Raw genomic sequence first — 22,171 nt, forward strand, 5'->3', positions numbered from 1 at the left:
ATTGGCTTTCTAACTCTTCCCCTCTTCTCTTTTCCTCCTCAATACGCTCCTCATTCTTTTTCATTATCTCTAATTGACCTCTCGTAGAATTAAGAATCATCTCCTTACTAGGACCAAACTCATTGTCAAGCTCAATGCGCCTAATTTGAGACTCAAATGTATCAACAAGAGATTCAAAAGATGTAGAAGGTTGAGGCTCAACAAGAGAAGAAGAAGTACAACCAATATTGGAATAATCAACATTAAGATCATGAGCATATACATCACATTGGGGAGTGGGGGCACAATTTACAACATGAGATTCATCATTAAGGGAATGAAGCACATCACAAGAAGGCATGGTAAATAACGAAGAATATTGAAACACATCATTAGCATCAACTTGAGCTTGCACGTCATTATCATGAACAAAAGGAGAAATAAAGTAGAAATCATGTGTTCTAGGTTCACTTAAGGGATCATGTGACAAATCATGGGAATTCATGCTAATATTAGAAGAATCAAGACATTGCATATCAATATTAGACTCATGATTACCCCTATCATAAACATCCCTAGCAAACCAAACATAAAAATCCCAAGATCATCAATTGACAATGCTCTAAATTCACCATTATGCATACATTCAACTTCATCCCTAGTTTGCTCATTCAAACCAAAATTACAAATCTCACAAGCCTCCCAAATATTACAACAATTATAGTCCAAAAATCCCTCAAGTCTAATGAAATATTCACAAAAAGGCTCATTGCTATATTGAGGAAATGATAGACATGCCATTTTTTTTTTCACAAAACAAACAAAAATCAAATAAAAGAAAAGTATACACAAGACCTAGACTCAAGCAATCAAAAACACTCAAACATAGACACCGTTCCCCGGCAACGGCGCCATTTTGACGAGGGGAAAACTAGGTCGTTATCTAATCTTCCCTCGGTCAAAATAAATTTATAAACACTTAACAAACCTAAATACGAGTATAGACGCAAGTCAAGGGGTCGAACCCAAAGGAACGGTAATGTTCAAGCACTTTCAATTATGCACCTAAGCTAGGTCAAAGACGAAGGTAAGAGAGAATACTAACAATTAACAAAACAAGTAACAAAGGGAATAAAACACTAGGAACGGGGATCAACAAGTAATCATGTCAATTGCAACAACTTGGGAAGAGCACGCTAATCAAAGGTTGTGAGGACTAAATGATAAGAACAATCAATAGAAATCAAAGAGCTATCTCCTAATTGTTAAGCTAGGGTTCACTATGAATAACAAACTAAGAGAATCACAATCAAAACCAATTGATAATTGCAATTCCTAAATCAATTGTTCATGTCATTAGCAATTACAATGCAATCTAGCATAATTCTCAAGGCCAAATTGAATTACACACATGCAAACCTTCACTAATCACTTTAATCTCAACAATTAATCAACACAATTCCCAAATTAATCACAATTAATCAATCATACAAGTTTCACCCAATTCCTAGCCAAACAACTAGTCAAGAATCATCATTTATCAACTAACAACTATGGAAATCAAGAATCAACAAAATACCAAGAACAATTACACTAATCAAGCATCAAACATCAAAATTAAACCAAACAAACATCAAATTAAACAAAGCAATTGAATGAGATAGAGTTTAGAAATGCTCATTAATAATTAAGAAGATCTCCAACACAATTGTCACACTTGCATCTTCAATTTCTCAATCACCATTGAAATTCCTCACTTTCTCTCTCTAAAACTACTCATAATCTAGCCTAATCTAGAGAGAGAAGCACTCAACCTAAGAGAGAGAAAAATATTCTAAAACTAAAGAATTACATGAATGAAGAATAAAGGAAATCAAATACTATATAAACAAAAGGAGAAAAGAAGCTTAAAATCGTAAAAGACCCAGAAACTCGCGCCCGCGGAAAAATCAGCCGCGCCCGCGGAGGGGAACGGACACCCCGATAGCCGTGCCCGCGGCCCAAGACCTCGCCCGCGGGGCCAAGGCCCGCGCCCTCGGGGAGCCCTCGGGACAACCGCGGGTGCTTACTGCCCAAATACGGTAGTTTTGGAGCTGCAGCAACCCTGCGCCCGCGGGTACTTAGCCCGCGCTCGCGGCAGTTTTCCAGGGCCAACTTCAAAAGGCTGTAACTTCCGATCTAAGAATCATATGAAGGCGTGCGACCTATCATTGGAGCTCTTCAAGTCTAGTTTCCAACCTCAACTTTAATCACCCTAATCCGATATGTAGAACTTGAGATATGACTAAAACAATGCACAAAGGTCCTATTTGATACTTTGCAATCCTTCGTTTTCCTTTGTTTCAAACTCAAATTCAATTCCGAAAAGTGCATATTTATCCTAGTGGGTGCTATTTTCAATTCCATGCATATAGCCCGCGACGTACCTACAAAACAAGACAAAGAAACGGAGAAACAAGAGAAATAGCCGAGAAATGAATAAAATGATAAGAAAGCCATTAAAAGCATGCATTTCTCTAAACTAACACAAAAACACGCAAATCGAGCATTATTCTCTAAAAACACGACATAAAAGACTACAAAGGAGTATAGAAATATAAAGAAAACATAGCCTAAAGGTGTCATAAATGGCACGGATCAGAAGCAATTCAACAATAAACTGTTAATCAAATCAAATATAAAATGACCTAATCATGATACTAGCAATAGTAAAATAAAATAAGTAATTAAATTAATTAATTACTCACATTCCATGCGTTCCTTAAAATTGCTACATCATTAATAAATTTTTAGTAACTTCAATAAAAATATAAATTAAATGAAAATTAAATTAAATTAAATAAAAAAAGTAGAGTTAATTTGGTCCAAACCCTCAGTTATTTATACCTTTCACACCTTGGTTTAAAAACGGAACCTCGTGTGTCGTATGGACTCCTTGGAGTGCTTAAGGGAAGAATGGTGTAATTAGGAATATAGGTTTAAGGCTTAGAATATGAGAGAGAGAGAGAGAGAGAGAGAGAGAGAAAAGAAAATGATTTTTGGTGTAAAAAGAGAGGAAGAGAGAATGATTTTATGCCCCGAACTGCCCAAATGAGGGTCTTATTTATAGGGAAAATGAGCAGAGAGAACACACAGAACCCTAAAAAGATAAAACCCTAAAAATTAACACTGCGACACGGCAAAGAACACCGTGACACAGTGCCACGCACCTGCATAAGGGGAAAAATCCCGTGACTGATGGGTATCATAAATGGCACCCATTTGATGAGCATTCAAGTTGTTTTTACCTTCTTTTCATAGCTTTCTTGCTCAATAAATGTTTATTTTTATGCTTTTGCTCTTTGTTTTACCTTTTACTCTCTTATTTTGTGGTTTTGTGCATTTTGATGGTTTTTATAGTCTTTTCTCCTTTATTTTCTTTCTTTTCGTGGTTGTAGGTATTGTAAGATGTTCAGGTCTTAATGTGGATGGATTACTAAGGTGGAAGATGCTTTTGGAGCGAGCTCATGGCATTTGGAAAGCTTAAGATGCAAGAAAGTGGATTCTCCAAGTTCTAGCTCTTGCTCTCTCATGTCGTGCTCTCATGAAGATGGGGTGTTGAACCCACAATCAAGTTCTTTTAGGACTGCCTCTCTTAGTGTTCATCATCATCATAATCGTGCGACCTTATCGAACGCACGAAGCCACAAAAAGATCGAAGAAACCCAGAAAGACGCAGACGCGCAAAGCACGGGCGCGGGCGCGCCTTCTTGGGAATTTTCTTGCTCGGTTTTTGTTTTCGCGCCCTCTATAAATATCATTGTAACCCGATTTTTGGTAAAAGTTTAGAAGAAGTATTATTCTAGTTTTTGATAATATTTTTAGCTTAATTGAGAGCTTCTCTCTCTAGTTTTAGGGTTAGTTTAGGAGTAGATTTTAGAGAGAGAAAGTGAGGAATTTCAATGGTGATTGAGAGATTGAAGATTCAATGGTGACAATTGTGTTGAAGATCTTCTCTATTATCAATGAGCATTCTTAACTCTATCTCATATTTGTTGGTTTGATTTTGATGTTTGGTTGTTTATTAGTGTAGTTGTTCTTCATATATTGTTGATTCTTGATTTCTTTAGTTGTTAGTTGATTAGATGATGATGTTAGAGTAGTTGTTTGCTAGGAATTGGGTGAAACTTGTATGATTGATTTATTGTGCTTAATTTGGGGATTGTGTTGATTAATTGTTGAGATTAAAGTGATTAATGGAAGTTTGCATGTGTGTAATTTGATTAGGCCTTGAGAATTATGCTAGATTGCATTATAGTTTCTAATAATACGGACCATTGATTTATGAATTGCAATTTTTGATTGAGCTTGATTAGTAATGCTCCTAGTTAGAGTCTCTCGTAGTTGTTGCTAGTTTGACCTCTAGGAGATAGCTTGTTAACTCTTTTGATTGAGCTTTCCATTAGTCTTCACAACCATTGATTTTCATATTGTTCCCGAGTTGCTACAAATGTCATGATTACATGTTAATCCCCGTTCCTAGAGCTTTATTTGTTTGGTTTCTTTGTTTGTTAGTTGTTAGTATTCTCTCTTTATCTTTGTCTTTGACCTAGCTCAGGCACATAATTGAGAGCGCTTGAACATTACCATTCCTTTGGGTTCGATCCTTGACTTGCCTCTATACTTGTATATAGGTTTGTTAAGTGTTTATAAATTTAGTTTGATCGAGGGAGGATTAGTTTCAACGACCTAGTTCCACCCCTCGTCAAAATGGCGCCGTTGCCGAGGAACGGTGTCTATGTTTGAGTGTTTTTTATTGCTTGAGTCTAGGTCTTTGTATATACTTTTCTTTGATTTGATTTTTGTTTTCTTTGTATAAAAATGGCATGTCTATATTTTCCTTAATATGACAATGAGCCTTTTGTAAATATTTCCATAGACTTGAGGGATTTCTTGACTATCATTGTTGTAGTCTTTGGGAGACTTGTGAGATTTGTTATTTTGGTTTGAATGAACAAACTAGGAATGAATTTGAATGCATGCATAATGGTAGATTTAGAGCATTGTCAATTGATGATGCTTAGGATTTTTATGTTTGGTTTTCTAGGGATATATATAATAGGGATTATCATGTTTCCAATTTTGATGTGCAATGTGTTAATTCTTCTAATGTTAGCATGATTTCTCATGATTTGTCACATGATCCCATTAGTGAACCTAGAACAAATGCTTTCAATTTTAGTCCCTCTTTTATTCATGATAATGAGGTGCATGCTCAAGTTGACAAAACTCATATGTTTGATTGTGCCCCCACTCCCCAATTTGATGTATATGCTCATGATTTCAATGTTGATTCTTCAAATCTTGGTTCTACTTCTTCTTCTCTTGTTAAGCCTCAATCTTCTACACCTTTTGAATCTCTTATTGCTACTTTGGAAACTTAAATTAGGAATATTAAGCTTAGTGATGATCTTGGGCCTAAAAAGTAGTCAATTCTTAATTATTTGAGAAGTCAATTAGAGGTGATAAAAAAGAGTATGGAGCATCTTGAGGAGGGAAGAAAGAGAGGTAAAGAGCTAGAAAGCCAATTGTCATCCTTAATGCTTGTTCATGAAAAATCTCTATCCAATGTGTGTGTTGAGGGTGATGATGATAATTTTGAGCAACCAAGAGAGTGTGAGGATCCCATATGTGAGCATATGAGTGATGGTGAAGGAGTTGAGAATGAAGAGAGAGTTGAATTTGAAAATCCTAACCCTCATTCCCATCTTGATGAGCCTCAAGTGTATGTTTGTGAGCCTTCAATATATGAATACATTGACTCTTTTGAGGTAATGTCCCATTTTTTTTGTGAGAGTCATATGAATATTTATAGATTCTTGATGAGTACATCAAGAAAGCTTATTGGGATTTAGATGAGTTTACGATTACTCTACCTCCACTCATGCACGGTTTTGAGGACTTAGGTTTTGAGATAGTTGAAGGAAAGGTTGTTTATTGTGGTGCAAAGGAGGATGAGGTTGATTCCCTTGGAGTTTTTGAGCTCGAGGGAGGTGTAGATTGTGAGAGTTCTTCATTTGAGGACTCTATGATTGATTTTCATGCCCTCATTGGTGATATGAGACCTTGTGTTGAGGGAGTTGCTACCCAATTTCCCATTTCTCATACCCCTTTTTCTCACAGGTTTGACCACATCCCTTCTTGCCCTATTTTTCTCCCTTCTTATCTCAAAGAGCCTATGTAACACCCCAATAATTCTCTGTTTAAACCTGTGAGTACCCTAAAAAAAAAAATTCAAGAGAATTACTGGCGTGCTACCGCCATGTGTTCAAACGTTAAGGCTTTATCAGAAAATAGCAGCGAAAAAACTAACTCAGTTATAAATAAGTTTCAAAACCAGTAACCAAAACCATATTAAATCTTACAACTTAGAACCATTAAGGCCCTTATTCAAAACCCCACAAAAGTAATAAATAAATAAAACCAGAGTTTAAAAAAATTCAAACTTATGAAAAGAAATAAATTACGAATAATAACCAACTCTCCACTCAAAATCCCACAACCCTGATGCAAATGTTGCTTGTGTAAGAACATGTGGTTAATCTGCTCCCCAATATTACAAGTGTAAAAATTGGATCGTCACAAGGTCATTGAAAGGCGAAGGCCATTGACGAGGGGAAAACTAGGTCGTTATCTAATCTTCCCTCGGTCAAACTAAATTTATAAACACTTAACAAACCCTAATACGAGTATAGAGGCAAGTCAAGGGTCGAACCCAAAGGAACGGTAATGTTCAAGCACTTTCAATTATGCGCCTAAGCTAGGTCGAAGACGAAGGTAAGAGAGAATACTAACAACTAACAAAACAAGTAACCAAGGAAATAAAACACTAGGAACGGGAATCAACAAGTAATCATGTCAATTGCAACAACTTGGGAAGAGCATGCCAATCAAAGGTTGTGAGGACTAATGATAAGAGCAATCAATAGGAATCAAAGAGCTATTTCCTAATTGTTAAGCTAGGGTTCACTATGAATAACAAACTAAGAGAATCACAATCAAAACCAATAGATAATTGCAATTCCTAAATCAATTGTTCATGTCATTAGCAATTACAATGCAATCTAGCATAATTCTCAAGGCCTAATTGAATTAAACACATGCAAACCTTCACTAATCACTTTAATCTCAACAATCAATCAACACAATTTCCAAATTAATCACAATTAATCAATCATACAAGTTTCACCCAATTCCTAGCCAAACAACTATTCAAGAATCATCATCTATCAACTAACAACTATGGAAATCAAGAATTAACAAAATATCAAGAACGATTACACTAATCAAGCATCAAACATCAAAATTAAACCCAACAAACATGAAATTAAACAAAGGAAAAAGGTGAGATAGAGTTAAGAATGCTCATTGATAATAGAGAAGATCTTGAACACAATTGTCACCCTTGTATCTTCAATCTCTCAATCACCATTGAAATCCTTCACTTTCTCCCTCTAAACTACTCCTAATCTAGCCTAATCTAGAGAGAGAAGCTCTCAACATAAGAGATAAAACTATTCTAATAAAAAGAATTATGTGAATGAATCATAATAAAAACCCCCAAAAATAATCTATAAACAAAAGGAGAAAAGAAGTTTAAAATTGTAAAAGACCCAGAAGCCAGCGCCCTTGGAGAAATTTTCCGCGCCCGCGGAAACCTCGGAAGCCGCACCCGCGACCAAGGCCCGCGCCCGCGGAGAGCCCGCGGCCAGCCCGCAGAGAGTTACTGCCCAAAATCGGCAGAAATAGGTTACGACAGATTTATAGGGCCAACTTTGGAAGGCTGTAACTCACGATCTAAGAATTTTATGAAGGCGTGCGACCTATCATTGGAAAGCTCCTCAAGTCTAGTTTCCAACCCAACTTGAATCACCTCAATCCAATCTGTAGAACAACAGATATGGCCGAAACAATGCACAAAGGTCCTTTTTGATACTTTGTAAGCCTTCATTTTTTCCTTTGTTTCTTGGATTGGCTTGACTTGCGTGCTTGGCTTCCCTAACTTGGCTCCGTTAAATTCCTTGAATGCACTTGAGCTCCCTCCTTGATGATTAAATCCCGAGAAGCTCGACACACCTACAAAACAAGTCAAACAAACGGAGAAGCGAGGGAAATAGCCGAGAAATGAATAAAATAATAAGAAAACCATTAAAAGCATGCATTTCTCTAAACTAACACACAAACACGCAAATCAAGAATTATTCCCTAAAAACACGACATAAACGACTAAAAACGAGCATAGAAATATAAAGAAAATATAGCCTAAAGGTGCCATAAATGGCACGGATCAAATTCCCCCAAGCTAAACTTTTGCTCGTCTTCAAGCTAAATAAAATCAAACCCAAGGGAAAAATGATGAATTTATTCAAGCAAATAAAGAAACAAGAAAGATAGATGATAAGAATATACACTTACTCACTTTCGTAGGAATCACGGTCAATTTTAGCAACTAAAGACAAGCCATTTAAACCCCTAGATCGCCCTAGAGGACGAGTGATGCTCTTGTAAGGTTTCCTAAGAGATTAACCCATAACTCTCATAATAATACAAACAAGGAAAAGCATAAAGAAGGAAATCAAAATAAAGGAAGAGCAAACACATGTTCATGAAAGGACTTTTTAAAATGTACAAGCACAAATGTATGCAAATCTTTCTAAATAAGTAAGGGAGTGCACGCTCCAAGATACCTAAGGTTGATTGAAACATAAATATGCTAAGCATAGGAAATAGTTATTACATTCCACTTTCATCCCAAATGGTCTTACCGCGTTCCCCCTGCTAATCTCATATCTCTCCTTAGTGAGCATCTCATAATTTCCACGAAGGAACCGAAAAAAGATCAAATTTATGGCTACTCGACGTCTTGACTTCGCGTCCCCTTTCCTTAGGCTATAACCCATGATTTCCTCCACCGATGAATGACTCAACCCCTAGGTCAAAAGATCTTCCCAAAGGTTGTAACGTAAGGCAAAAAGGGTTAAGGTAGGCTAAATTTAAAATTTGGTGGTTAACCTAAATTATGAAGCAAAGATTGCGCATTTCTTTGCACCATGACCAAATAATCACCAAACAAAAATACCAACACCCCCAAGCTTAATCAAAGCTAAGATCACAAACATATACACAAAAAGCGTGAGAACGCTTCCCCCCAAGCTTAAATGGAGCATTGTCCTCGATGCTCAAAAAGGAAGAATACTCACATAAAAATATTTTTGCATTTTTCACTTTTTTATATAATTCTTTATTAGTGCTTTGTCCTCGCCTCTATTAACTTTGAACGGCTTTTTAAACTTTGCACTTGCTTTGTCCTTGCTTTTTATTTTTTTTTATTTTTTTTTACTTTGGATGGCTTTTTACTAGACATATGTCATTATTCACAATGTATATACAACACAAATTTGCTCATAAACTTGAACCAAGTTCCGAACTTATAGACCACAATCTTCAACAACAATGACCATTGCTTCACAAAAACCAAAAATGAAAATGAAAATGAAACAAAAGGCTCAAGAGCTAAAGACGTGGCTTGAAAATAAGGGAAAAAGGCTCAAAGGGTTAGCAAGTAGGCAAATGTAAACCCAAAAACTGAAGAAAATGAAAACTATCCTAGAAAAGAAAAAGTACCACCCCGAAAAGATGCATTTGTCACTACCACAAAAAGTGAAAAAAGTAACGCTTAATACAAAACTGTCAAGTTGCTTAGGCGTTCTCTAGAATTATATAGAACGCCCAAGATTGATGAACGTTGTATATGTAAAATCATATAGAACGCCTATCCTACCTAACAACTCTATTTGATTATATTACTTTTATAAATAAAACGTGACTTAATAATAGAACGCCTTGTATGGTTAACTGTTCTATATGAGTAAAAAAAACCTCCGCCTTTTATATTAAATGATTAAAATTTATTTGACAATTATTATAAAAATAAAAAATAAAAAAATGAACAACTAAACCCTACCCACCTCCTCTCTGTCAGTTACACACTTACACGCCTCTTGTTCTTCCATTCCTCTATTTCTTTCACCGATTCATCTTGTAAAATGAAAATAAAGTAAAATTTATCACCGATTCATCTACCTCAACATCTTTCTAAAGAGCAACCATTCTATCAGATCTTCCACCGTTGTCCGTTGCCGCTTATCGTGACCACAATTCTTACTGTTCATCGTTCACAAACCCCGGGTAAAAGTTCATTAGTTTAAATTTTCAATTCACAAATTTTCCCCTTAATTTTTCATTCTTATTTCTGCAATTGTTTACATTTTTGTTGAGAATTAGTTAATCTAAATAATTTTCATTGTGGGGGTAATATAAAATTATGCTTATAATTTGGTTTATCTTTACCCACAACTTTATTTTCAAGTTTTCATACTTTGGGCGTGATGATTGAAAGAATTCAGAGGATATTTACAAGCAATCCTCGAATTTGTCATGAAGAATTGAAAGATTATCAAGTATTTAAAACGACGAATTCGAGAATCGTTTTTTTGCATCTGACATCCATGGCTTTCCATTAACATTGTTGCTCTCTTGGTTGTTTCTCCATTATTGATTTTTATATGCTTTATTCATAACTTATATATTTTAATCTGTAAATTCTGTCAAATAGCTTTTGAATCTGCCAATACTAGTGAAATTAGTAAGGACCTCTGATTTCCAATATTGACTAGTACCTTCTTTTTTTTTTGGTATATTGAGTTCGATATTTAGTTTTTGTAGTTTTATTTATCTTATGAATTTTGATAATGATTTTGTTCTTGTTTTTTATTTTGATTGATGCAGATATACCTGGGAAGAAATGAAGATTAGCTATTTGTTTAAATTTATCTCTTGTTTCTCCATTACTATGTACTTCGTATAATTTACTTGAATTGTACTTTATACAATATTATGTAAGGTTGATTTTTTAATTTTAAATTGACTACTATATGAATTGTATATTACTCGTAATTCTGTATTTTGATATGTACACTATATTTATACTGTACTGTAATATTATTTTTATTTTTTTTACAAAAAATAAGGAAAAGAGAACTGTTAGCTAACATAGGCGTTCTCTTTTATGCAGTAATATAGAAACGCCTAACACAACACAAGCGTTCTATTTTCCTTGCTTTTTATAGATATTGTACCTATAATTAGAGACGCTTATATTGGATATGCGTTCTATTTTGCATAGAATATAGAACGCCAGAAAGAGGCGTCTCTTATACTTTATAAGGCACCCCACTTGAAGTACGCCTCTAAGGCGTTCTATATTGCCTTTTTCAGGGGTCCTCTATTGGCTATTTTGTGGTAGTGTGTCCTCCCTAGTTGGTTCGGTCTCGGTCTTAGGAATCATACGTTAAGATTCAAAATTAGGTTTGCGAAAGTCAAGGATCCATGCCACTCATGCAAGAAAATGTTGAAAGCTTGAAAAAGTATGAAGATAGGGAGCAACTACCAACATGCCACAAACAAGTAGAATTCAGCTTCATGATCCCCCTAGTTCTAGACAACTACCTTAGCATACTTTATCCTAGAATCAACCAAACATAATCTCAAACAGTGCACACCACTACCACTTAGGAAGAAAAGCATTCAAGTATACAAGTCCAAATGTTATTATGTCCAAAGCAAGAACAAAACAAAACACATTGAAAATTTTCCTTGATAAAAACAAAAATCTTTTTGGAGTTTTTCAAAATATGAGAACATGGAAAAGCATATACAAAGGTGCATGACATATATGAATCAAAATTCCACCAAACATGATAGAATACCCTCCCCCAAACTTGAATGAGACAACATGCTCAAACATAAATCAAATATTTCACGAGAGGGGAAAAACAAGGAGATTAATCCAATCAAACCAACATATGTCCAACAAGTCATCATCCACTAGAGAAAGAGGAAGGAAGGATATTACCGAATATTAGGTGGGTGTAAATACCCGCAAATGACCCAATTTTAACCTTTCAAAGCTAACAACCTCTAATATTGAATCTTGCCTTCTGTATGCTAGCAAATGTGGTGCCAATCTTCCTTGATTCTTGATCCAAATAGAAGCACCAAAGTATATCAAGTCATGTACCTAGCAAAAGGAACACAAACATTTCCATGAGATAAAATCTATTCTAAAAAGAAAAGAAAATGAAAGCAATAAAACATGGGTTACTTCCCGAGAAAGGCTTGCTTAAGGTCCAAGCTTGACCGCTCTAGAAAATAATAATTCAACGCGCGCAAGAGCTTGTCAAATGCACTACCACACATTTCATAGGAGAGAAGGTAGGCAAATGACGCAAAGAGTACGTGCAACAAGGATAGTGCACGCAAATGAGGAGAGAGATGCCAAGAAAAGGAAGAGGAAGAATCAAAAGAAAATTCAACAAAATATGAAGAAAAAGAAAAAGAAGAACAAGAAGAAAAAGAAGGCAAACTCTCCTCAAAATTTTTGTGGGTGGCAACATCACCCTTTTCCTCAATTGGGGACGAATGAGCTTCATACAAATCATCATAGACAAAAGGGTCTCCAATAGGCTCATTGACAAAAGAAGGGAGGGAAATAGGAGTGTAAGGGATATGGTTGAATCTTCTTGAAAAAGGGGTATGAGAAAAGAGAAAAGGGGCTATGGTCTCACAAATGAACTTTTTCTCACCGCCATGCCTCAAATCACCAATAAGAGCATGGAAATCAATCATACAGTCCTCAAAAGAAGAACACTCATGATATCCATCTCCCTCAAACATCCAACCTCTAAGAGGAACAACATAATCCCCTCCATCATAACTATGAACAACAACTCCCTCAACAACTTTAAAGCCCAAGTTCTCAAAACCATGCATGAATGGATGCAAATTCATTTCAAACTCATCTCTCTCCCATGAAGCATCCTCAATGAAATCATTTAAATTGCTACGGGTTTTCTTTTGACTCTTAAAGAATGCATTGGACACAACCTCAAACGAGTCTAGATACTCATGGACAGAAGAATCACAATCATACACAAGAGACTCATCAAGATGGGAAGGAGGGTTAGGATAATCAAATTCAACACTCTCTTGGTTTTCAACTCCTTCGCCATCACTAACATGCTCACCAAAAGGATCCTCACCTTCTCTTTGTTGTTCAAAATCATCATCATCATCCTCAACACACACATTGGATAGGGATTTTTCACATACAAGCAGGAAGGATGACAATTCATTTTCCAACTCTTCTTTTCTTTTCAATTCTTTATTAAAAATATCCTCACCCTCTCTAATCATCTCCAATTAGCTCCTTAAAGTTTCCATCATTTGTCTCTCTAAAGGCCTAAGATTAGGATTCATCTCTAACTCCCTCAAAGATTCATCAATTTGGCTATAGGGGACTAGAGACTCATCACAAGAGTTTGGAGAATGAAAAGACAAAGAGGGTTGATCAATAGTATAAGAAGAGTCACAATCAAGGTAGAACCATGCACATTAAAATCATGAGCATTTTCGCTAAATAGGGGAGAGGGGGAACAATTAAGCATATGAGATTCGTTATTAAGGGAATGAACTACATCACAAGAATACATGGCAAATAATGAAGAAAATTGAAACACGCCATTAACATCCACTTGAGCATGCACTTCATCATCATGAACAAAAGGAGAAATGAAGTTGAAATCATGTGTTATAGGTTCACTTAAGGGCTCATGTGACAAATCTTGGGAATTCATGCTAGTATTAGAATAATCAACACATTGCAAATCAATATTAGAATCATGATTACCCCTATCATAAACATCCCTATCAAACCAAACATAAGAATCCCAAGCATCATCAATTGACAATGCTCTAAATTTACCATTATGTATGCATTAAAATTCATTTCTAGTTTGCTCATTCAAACCAAAATAACAAATGTCACAAGCCTCCAAAAGACTACAACAATTATATTCCAAAAATCCCTCAAATCTATTGAAATATTCACAAAAACGCTCATTGTCAAATTGAGGAAATGATAGACATGTCATTTTTTTTTCACAAAACAAACAAAAATCAAATAAAAGAAAAGTATACACAAAGACCTAGACTCAAGCAATAAAAAACACTCAAACATTGACACCGTTCCCCGGCAACGGCTCCATTTTGACGAGGGGAAAACTAGGTTGTCATCTAATCTTCCCTCGGTCAAACTAAATTTATAAACACTTAACAAACCCTAATACGAGTATAGAGGCAAGTCAAGGGTCGAACCCAAAGGAACGAGTAATGTTCAAGCACTTTCAATTATGCGCCTAAGCTAGGTCGAAGACGAAGGTAAGAGAGAATACTAACAACTAACAAAACAAGTAACCAAGGAAATAAGACACTAGGAACGGGAATCAACAAGTAATCATGTCAATTGCAACAACTTGGGAAGAGCATGCCAATCAAAGGTTGTGAGGACTAATGATAAGAGCAATCAATAGGAATCAAAGAGCTATTTCCTAATTGTTAATCTAGGGTTCACTATGAATAACAAACTAAGAGAATCACAATCAAAACCAATCGATAATTGCAATTCCTAAATCAATTGTTCATGTCATTAGCAATTAAAATGCAATATAGCATAATTCTCAAGGCCTAATTGAATTACACACATGCAAACCTTCACTAATCACTTTAATCTCAACAACCAATCAACACAATTCCCAAATTAATCACAATTAATCAATCATACAAGTTTCACCCAATTCCTAGCCAAACAACTATTCAAGAATCATCATCTATCAACTAACAACTATGGAAATCAAGAATCAACAAAATATCAAGAACAATTACACTAATCAAGCATTAAACATCAAAATTAAACCAAACAAACATGAAATTAAACAAAGCAATAAGGTGAGATAGAGTTAAGAATGCTCATTGATAATAGAGAAGATCTTGAACCCAGTTGTCACCCTTGTATCTTCAATCTCTCAATCACCATTGAAATCCTTCACTTTCTCTCTCTAAAACTACTCCTAATCTAGCCTAATCTAGAGAGAGAAGCTCTCAACCTAAGAGAGAAAACTATTCTAAGACTGAGAATTATGTGAATGAATCATAATAAAAACCCCCAAAAACAATCTATAAATAAAAGGAGAAAAGAAGCTTAAAATAATAAAAGACCCAGAAGCCTGCTCCCTCGGAGAAATCGGCCACGCCCCGGCCAGCCCGCGGAGAGTTACTGCCCAAAATCGGCAGAAATAGGTTACGGTGGATTTGCAGGGCCAACTTTGGAAGGTTGTAACTCCCGATCTAGGATTCTTATGAAGACATGAAACCTATCATTGGAAAGATCTTCAAGTCTAGTTTCCAACCCAACTTGAATCACCTCAATCGGATCTGTTAAACTAGAGATATCGTCGAAACAATGCACAAAGGTCCTTTCTGATACTTTGTAAGCCTTCATTTTCCTTTGTTTCTTGGATTGGCTTGACTTGCGTGCTTGGCTTCCATAACTTGGCTCCGTTAAATTCCTTGAATGCACTTGAGCTCCCTCCTTGATGATTAAATCCCGAGAAGCTCGACACACCTACAAAACATGTCAAACAAACGGAGAAGCGAGGGAAATAGCCGAGAAATGAATAAAATAATAAGAAAATCATTAAAAGCACGCATTTCTCTAAACTAACACATAAACATGCAAATCAAGAATTATTCCTTAAAAACACGACATAAACGACTAAAAACGAGATAGAAATATAGAGAAAACATAGCCTAAAGGTGTCATAAATGGCACGGATCAGCCATGTCCGAAGAAAGACGCACACAAAGCACTTAATCAGCAAAGCTGAGTACATACAAGCTGCGAAATAAAATAAGAATTCCCTAACATGAAACTAATAATCAAACATCATGCATCATTAAATTATAGACTCAACACACGCAATACACAAGGTTGTCCAACCCATGCTCCATATGGAACATCAATAAAAGAAAAACCCCATGCCTCCTTTCGGAAACATCAATAGACATCCAACGACCACGGGCGCGACTCCGTGACCGTAGTTAGTATGAGATCTCACCTAACTCCTAGTTTTGAAAAATATTTGATATAAGAGACTCGTAGATCAGACGGCCTCGAGAAAAGTACACGGCTAATACCCCGTGTACCCCAACCCCTATTTGTCATTACTCCAGAAGTGCACCACTCCAGAGTTTTATTGCTCATCCATCTTGCACTTTACGTGATTTACAGGTTTAGACTTGGTGATGACTCATATGCAAACAATACAATCAATCCAATATCAATTCAATCAAGTAAAACAACTTTCCAATTTCAATTCTTGATTTATTAGTGACAAGTAACATTTATTATTTATTCGTTTAACTACCTCGGTGTATAAACACCTTGAGTGCATAAGTGTCACGGTCTGGGAGTTTGGACCTCGAAACGTGCGGCGCGCTCTAGCCTTTTGGCGGCAAGTACGCTAGCCTTGAGCGGAAGAGGGGCTTGTGAGCACAAAGCAACACAAGCGGGCAATAGAATCTCAGGAGCACTCACGTCTATCTTGCGACGGAGTGCGGGTGGTCGGGGCTTGTGACGGCCGATACTTCAAAGCGGGCACAAGCGGGTCCGAACCACGAGTCCTTAGCGCATCAAGTTGGGTTGGAGGGGAGCTAATATGCAAGTAAGACACAATATCTATAAATGTCTAACAACAAACAAGCATAAAAGCAAGGCAACACTTGGTAGAAGGCTTTAAGATTTCATTAATCATTCGCCCTCTAAAGAGCTTTAAATGACATACAAAGAGAATCCCTAGTGAACACTGATCTGACAGTAACACAATAATGGGACCTCAAGCTAAGAAAACATAACCTAAAATCTAGGAAAGCACTTAAATGGAATCTAATACATCAAAAGGAGTTGTATTCTAACAATAAGGCACCCCAATACCTTAACCTTTTCTTATAAGACTTGAATTCTTCCTTTACTCATCCTCTTTGCATAATCATGAATGAGTAATAAATTAATTTTTACACCAATCACATACCTTTGCCTCTAAGTGCACCTTGCATAATTAGAGCACAAATAATACTTGCAATATAAAATAGTGCACATCATATGAAATTCACAATGTATAACCAAACAATTTAACCCAGTCATTCCTATGTATGACACTAAGTTCTCGATCCGTCCTTAAATATGCACCTACAAGCAAGGTTTCGTAACTTGTACGTACCTTGTGTAAACAATTCGGTTGGCCACTTAAAAACTAGAAATCACCTTCAATAAACTCCTCTCCTAAACCAAACAATAACATCTCAATCAATACCCAATCAATCAAATTTAAAGCAATACTAACTTACTTTAAAACTTTCAAAATCCAAATCAAACAACACTTTTAAAACCTTCCCTTTAGTTAAAATGAAAGGCTTATATATAGTTCTTTAAATTTTCTTCATAAAAACCTTAAAATACACTCTTATAAATGAAATTACAGCAAGTTCAAAGTCTAATAAAAATCTGAAAATTATTTTAAAACCCCTAATAATTTCCCTTTTTAATGGGTGTCATTAAACCCTCTTTATAAAACATCAAAAGTAGTACTTATAAACTATTTCCAACACTTAGAACTTCAATAAAACATATATTTATGCTTAATTAACTTTAAACATAATTAATTTTATTAATCAAGCTCAAGGATAATATTTTAAGTATAAAAAAAAACTTCGTATAAATCAAAAACTGCCCGAAAATCATATTTAGAGGCTGAATTTGGCCACGAGAGGGTGGTACTCACTACAAAAGGTAGAGAGTCTTTCTTAAAACGTTGTTTACACATGGAAAACACTATTTTTTTGTCAAAATCGGATGAGTTCAGAACCTGATCGGGATTAATATTAACGAACGGAAATCTGAAAATTAAAACATGAATTTACATGTTCAAAATAATCTGAAATTAAGTTAAACTAATCATTAGTTATAATCACCAAAATTTAAAACATCATTACTATAAAATCCCTAAATCAATTGTTCATAAAAACCCTAAAATCATGATTTTCAATAATTAAAAACCGTAGGTTATAAAATTTACAAAATCTGAAAATTATGACATTTATAAAATCTGAAATTATAAAGTTTAATCATCAAAAATGCAATTTGATACTAATTAAATTAATTTCAAACAATAAAATCCAAACCCATAAATTAATAATTATAATTACACAAATTAATAAAACAAAGAAGAAAGAAAATAAGACTAACCTTTTTGTGTGGAAAAATTTTGGGGATTCATGGGGTATATATAGGAGAGAATTATAGGGTAAATAGGAAGATTGGGCCTCATAAAAATAATGGGTCAATTAAGTAAACAAATGGGTTAGGCTTGTTTGATTGAACATAAATTGTAGAATAAAGGTGCATAAAATAATTTGTTCAAATAATTTTCGACCCAGATTAATAATTTGAAACTTTTGAAATTAAATTCCGGAAAATAACAAATAAATATTATAAATAAAATAAAATTTAATTTATAAAATATTATAAAAATACGGGGGATTACAATCTACCCCTCTTAAAAGAAGTTCCGCCCTCGAAACTTAACTCGAAAACCATAAATTTTCCAAAACCATTCAAACTTTTGAGTTTTGTATTGCTGTAAATTGCTTGATCCTCAACATGCACACTCAACAAACTGAACTTTATGCTTAATAAACTCATACTTGGCCAAAGTTTACATACTTTAATTTCATGTAAATACAATAATAGTGCATATTAATAAGCAAAATCATGCAAACTCAAGCAATAAATAGCATAATTGAGGTAAAAAGCGCGAAATTACATCGCATTCTACCCCCCGTAAAAGAAAAGAGTTACGCCCCCGTAACTCACCTCAATGAATAACATCACCAAGCATTTCATTATAATTTCGTAGGTCGTAGATCTCCTCTCAATCATCTCCCAATCCTCCACGAAACACTCGTAGTTCAACTCATAACTCACACTTTAATACTTATTTACTAGCTCATCAAGTTCTCTCTTTTAATTTCCCAATTAAACTTACTCAATTCCTTCAGATCATAAGCTTATTCTCAAAAGTTCCCAAGTAATAACCTTTTACAAAAAAAAAACAAGAAAGTCATAACTCAATTCTCAATTCAATATTTCATTATTACAACATGTTTTATCCATTCTTCAAGTACAATAAACTCTCATTGGGTGTAAGGTTTGGAGGTTAGTCAAATTTAAGAAAGAAATATCCTATTAATAACCCCCCAAACAATAAATAGCATCATTAAATAACCATAAATCAAACTCACATAATTACATGCTTCACATACCCCATAATGATCAATCATAGATATTACATTGCACAAATCATCCCATATACCACATATATATAATTTAAATCCCTTGCATAAATCACTTCATTCAACATTAACTAACACAAAAATTGAATACAATGCACATAAAAAAGAATGCATCAACTTATATGCCCATCCTAAGACTACCCAAAACTCACTGATAAAATGACATAAATAGTACCCAAGTTAAAAGAGTATAATGAATATTCAAATTCATTTTATTTTAAAATATTTATACAACACACTAATTTAATTATATGTATAAATACATATTTTTTATTTTAAATAAATGCTAAATTAATTAATTTTAAATAAAATAATTTTCAAAAACAACAGTTTAACTTTAAATCAAGTACTTAAATCCAATATCGTTAGATTTAAAAAAAAAACAATAGGCGCCCAAAAACTTTAAATTGACTTTAGTGGTAATTAAATCAAACCTAAGCTCCCAGATACCACTTTGTAACACCCCAATAATTCTCTGTTTAAACCCGTGAGTACCCTGAACAAAATTCAAGAGAATTACTGGCGTGCTACCGCACAAACGTTAAGGCTTTATCGGAAAATAGCAGCGGAAAAACTAACTCGGTTATAAATAAGTTTCAAAATCAATCACCAAAACCATATTAAATCTTACAACTTGGAACCATTAAGGCCCTTATTCAAAACCCCACAAAAGTAGTAAATAAATAAAACCAGAATTTAAATAAATTCAAACTTATGAAAAGAAATAAATTGCGAATAATAACCAACTCTCCACTCAAAATCCCACAACCCTGATGCAAATGTTGCGTGTGTAAGAACTTGTGGTTTATCTGCTCCCCAATATTACAAGTGTAAAAATTGGATCGTCACAAGGTCATTGAAAGGCGAAGGCCATGACCAAATAAAGACGCACACAAAGCACGCAATCAGCAAAGCTGAGTACATACAAGCTGCGAAATAAAATAAGAATTCCCTAACATGATACTAATAATCAAACATCATGCATCATTAAATTATAGACTCAACACACGACTCATCTATCAATTTTATTAAGACTTCACTAGTTGGTAGTAGCTAACTCATTTATTTATTTATTCATTGGATTATGCAATAGACAAGGTTGTCCAACCCATGCTCCATTTGGAACATCAATAAAAGAAAAACCTCATGCCTCCTTTCAGAAACATTAATAAACATCCAACAACCACGGACGCGACTCCGTGACCGTAGTTAGTATGAGATCTCACCTAACTCCTAGTTTTGAAAAATATTTGAAATAAGAGACTTGTAGATCAGACGGCCTCGAGAAAAGTACACGGCTAATACCCCGTGTACCCCAACCCCTGTTTGTCATTACTCTAGAAGTGCACCACTTCAGAGTTTTGTTGCTCATCCATCTTGCACTTTACGTGATTTACAGGTTTAGACTTGGTGATGACTCATATGCAAACAATACAATCAATCCAATATCAATTCAATCACGTAAAACAACTTTCCAATTTCAATTCTTGATTTATTAGTGACAAGCAACATTTATTATTTATTCCTTTAACTACCTCGGTGTATAAACACCTTGAGTGCATAACGCATCCCAAAACCTTAACCTCGTCTTATAAGACTTGAATTCTTCCTTTGCTCATCCTCTTAGCATAATCATGAATGAGTAATAAATTAATCTTTACACCAATCACATACCTTTTCCTCTAAGTGCACCTTGCATAATTAGAGCACAAATAATACTTGCAATATAAAATAGTGCACATCATATAAATTCACAATGTATAACCAAACAATTTAACCCAGTCATTCCTATGCATGATACTAAGTTCTCGATCCGTCCTTAAACATGCACCTACAAGCAAGGTTTCGTAACTTGTACGTACCTTGTGTAAAAAATTCGGTTGGCCACTTAAAAACTAAAAATCACCTTCAATAAACTCCTCTCCTAAACCAAACAATAACATTTCAATCAATACCCAATCAATCAAATTTACAGCAATACTAACTTACTTTAAAACTTTTAAATTCTAAATCAAACAACACTTTAAAACCTTCCCTTTGTGGTACCCATTTTTTTTACTAATTAAAATTAGAAGTCAAATCCCACGTAAGTCGATAATTTGACTAAAAAAAATAAAAATTAGAGTCGCCACTCTATTTTTGCCCGAATAGAGACGGTCTTTTTGTTTATGATCATTTTCAAATAGAAAACGACATTGACTCCATTAGATGAGGCACTATATAAGTATGGTCTTAGGAAAATCATAGATCTAGGTACGGGGTATAAGTTAGGAAGATCGAACGTTTGGAACTCGTCTCTTCCTCTGTTCTAACGAACAGGCTCTTACTAATATGTTGTTAATTGGTTATGATTATTCACATACTTTTCCTTAAACTAATGCATAAAAACATGAAAATTTCCACATTGTCAATCATACTCAAATGTAAAATAAAAGTGAATTAAACCTTACTATATATGGTGGGTTTGAGCATTAAAGTTGCACTACGTACCGTTCATTGTGGGATTTGAATCCACTCCCGGATCAAAACCCTACGTAGTTCTTACTAACGTCCATTTATACATGGTCAAAATTTCATACGAGGTTTCAAGAAGGTTTATATTTTTTTTTGGGAGAGGTGGTCGATCCATATAGGGTCATTTGAATGAGGTTGAGCAATCTTTCTTTCAAGGTGGAGATCAATTTATCAAGGTTGAGGAAGTCACTAGAACGAGCGGCACCATAGGAGTTTCTTTGAGGAGAATGATTTTGTTTGTAAAATGCGTTTTAATTAACGACTTTATTTAGGGTTGACCAACTTCCAAAAAGAGATTGTGTGGGCTTATTTGAGTGTGCTAAAAAGGGAATTT

The 22,171-nt window shown here is 34.8% G+C and overlaps 1 long non-coding RNA gene across 1 annotated transcript; it reads left to right on the plus strand.

Annotated features, from left to right (window-relative positions):
* Positions 1–9,685: 9,685 nt before the first annotated feature.
* On the plus strand, positions 9,686–10,974 carry LOC110728419. Its single transcript, XR_002512675.1, has 2 exons — positions 9,686–10,206; positions 10,807–10,974. It is a non-coding gene; the product is annotated as an uncharacterized LOC110728419 (long non-coding RNA).
* Positions 10,975–22,171: the final 11,197 nt, after the last annotated feature.

This window comes from Chenopodium quinoa, unplaced genomic scaffold (assembly GCF_001683475.1).
Source record: "Chenopodium quinoa cultivar QQ74 unplaced genomic scaffold, ASM168347v1, whole genome shotgun sequence".
In the NCBI taxonomy this organism is placed as follows: Eukaryota; Viridiplantae; Streptophyta; class Magnoliopsida; order Caryophyllales; family Amaranthaceae; genus Chenopodium; species Chenopodium quinoa.